Genomic DNA, 2,385 nt, shown 5'->3' on the forward strand with positions numbered 1-2,385 from the left:
GGTTTCTGCTTCCCTAACTAATGCAGTCTCAGGTCCCGCGCAATTGGATTGGAGCAGAAGCTGTGTTCCACTCACCAGCAGTCCCAAAATCCTGTGGTGGGGGTTGTGGGTAGCTGGCGGGTGTCAGGCAACCCTGCGCTCCTGCTACCCTGGCGCTGATCCCTGTCTTTGATGTTGAGGTATATTTCTTGCATGCAGCAGAAGGATGGATTCTGTTTTCAAATCCATTATTTTTGTGTCTTTTTTTTTTTAACTGGGGAATTGATATTGAACAATATCAATACCAATGATTGTTGATTTCTGTTATTTTGTTGGTGGCAATGGTGGTGGTGGTGGTGGTGGTAGTGGTGTGTGTGTTTCCCTTCTTTTGATTTTTCTGGTATGAGATTATTTATTCCCTACGTTTTCATATGTATAGTTAACCTCCTTAGGTTGGAGTTTTCCTTCTAGCACCTTCTACGGGGCTGGATTTGTAGATCGATTTGATTTATTATGGACTATTTTATTTTATTCATTTATGGTGATTGAAAATTTTGCTGTATATAATATTCTGTGCTGGCATCTGTGGACTTTTATTGTTTGCAGCACAACTGCCCATGACCTCCTGGCTTTTAGAGTCTCTGATGAGAAATCATGGATAATTAAAACTGGCCTGCCTTTATATGTTATTTGGTCTTTTACCCTTGCATCCTTTTTTTTTATTAATTTATTCACTTTGCATCCAGATTGCAGTTCCCCCTCACATGGCCTTTCCCCTACCCATCCCTTTTTCTCTGAGAAGGGGGAGGTAACCCCTGGGTACCAACCCAGCCTGGCATCTCAAGACACTGTAGAACTAGGTACATCTTCTTCCACTGAGGTCAGACAGGAAGCACAGTAAGGGTAACAGGATCCACAGGTAGGCAACAGATTCAGGGTAAACTGCCACTTCAGTTATTGGGGGACTTGCATGAAGACCAAGCTGCACATCTGCTACATATATGAGGAGGACCTAAGTCCAGCCCTTTTGTGTTCTTTGTTTGGGGGTTCAGTTTTTGGAAGCCCAAGGATTAGCTGACTTCGTTGGTCTTCTTGTGGAGAATCTATTCCTTCTGGGTTCCTCAATCCTTCCTCTAACTCTTTCTTAACACTTCCTGAACTGGGTCTAATGCTTGGCTATGGATATCTATATCTGTTTCAGTCTGATGCTGGGTGGAGCCTCTCAGATGACAATTATGCTAGGCTCCTGTAAGTGCATCCAGGTTGACAGATACAAAGATAGGCTGAGGCTCCAAGGTAGTCAAAGGAGGAAGGCAGGTCATCAATGTGTCTCTATTGATCCTCCTAGGACAGCTTGGTACATTATTCCCTCTGCCCCCAACCCCAAATTGTCAGGGGTTGCTATTGTATTTATTTATGTCCATCTCATATAGGGTATCTGTGTATTCAGGCCAGCACTGACAAATATAACTGTTGACAGTGTCTTCATGCCCTTCTGGTCAGCGCCAGCACGGGGTCACCTTGGGTGCAGAATTGGCGGATACCCCTACGGTTCCTAGAGGACTCTCCACGCAATCTTAGGATCACTGGTGAGCGGAACACAATACTAGTTCCAATCCAGTTGTGACGGGCCTGTGCTAGCAGGAACAAGGACTCTGGAGCCCTTCCTGACCAGAGGCTCAGGTTCCTTTTGATCAGTTCGGTTTACCTTGGTATCGAACAGACCAGACAGCTCCATGGTCCTCAAAGGAGACACCATTTCCAGGCACTGTAACATGCCCAGGATCTTAGGACAACAGGATCCCAGGATAACAGGAGCTGGGTCAAACCAGTATTTCAGGGTCTCAGAGGAGCTTGACTGCCAAGAACTCTGACACACCCAGAATCTCAGGTTCACGGGAGCCCACAATCAAAGGATCACAGAGAAAGCTGGACTCTGAGGAGTCCTGCATCAACTGGGATTATAGGAAGGACAGACTCCAATCAGATATATTGAGGGCAGCAAGCACTTGAGATAATCAGATGGCAGGAGGCAAGCATAAGAACAGAAGCAACAGAAACCAAGGTTACTTGGCATCATCAGAACCAAACTCTCCCACTATAGCAAGTCTTGGATACAGGATCACACCAGAAAAGCAAGATATGGATCTGAAGTCACTTCTCCCAACCCCAAATTGTCAGGGGTTGCTATTGTGTTTATTTATGTCCATCTCACATAGGGTACCTGTGTATCCAGGCCAGCACTGACAAACCTGGATGAAATGGACAAGTTTCTAGACAGATACCAGGTACCAAAGTTAAATCAGGATCAGGTTAATGATCTAAACAGTCCTATATTCCCTAAAGAAATAGAAGCAGTCATTAATAGTCTCCCAACCAAAAAAAGCCCAGGACCAGATGGGTTTA

This window comes from Mus caroli, chromosome 8 (genome assembly GCF_900094665.2).
Source record: "Mus caroli chromosome 8, CAROLI_EIJ_v1.1, whole genome shotgun sequence".
Classification (NCBI taxonomy): domain Eukaryota; kingdom Metazoa; phylum Chordata; class Mammalia; order Rodentia; family Muridae; genus Mus; species Mus caroli.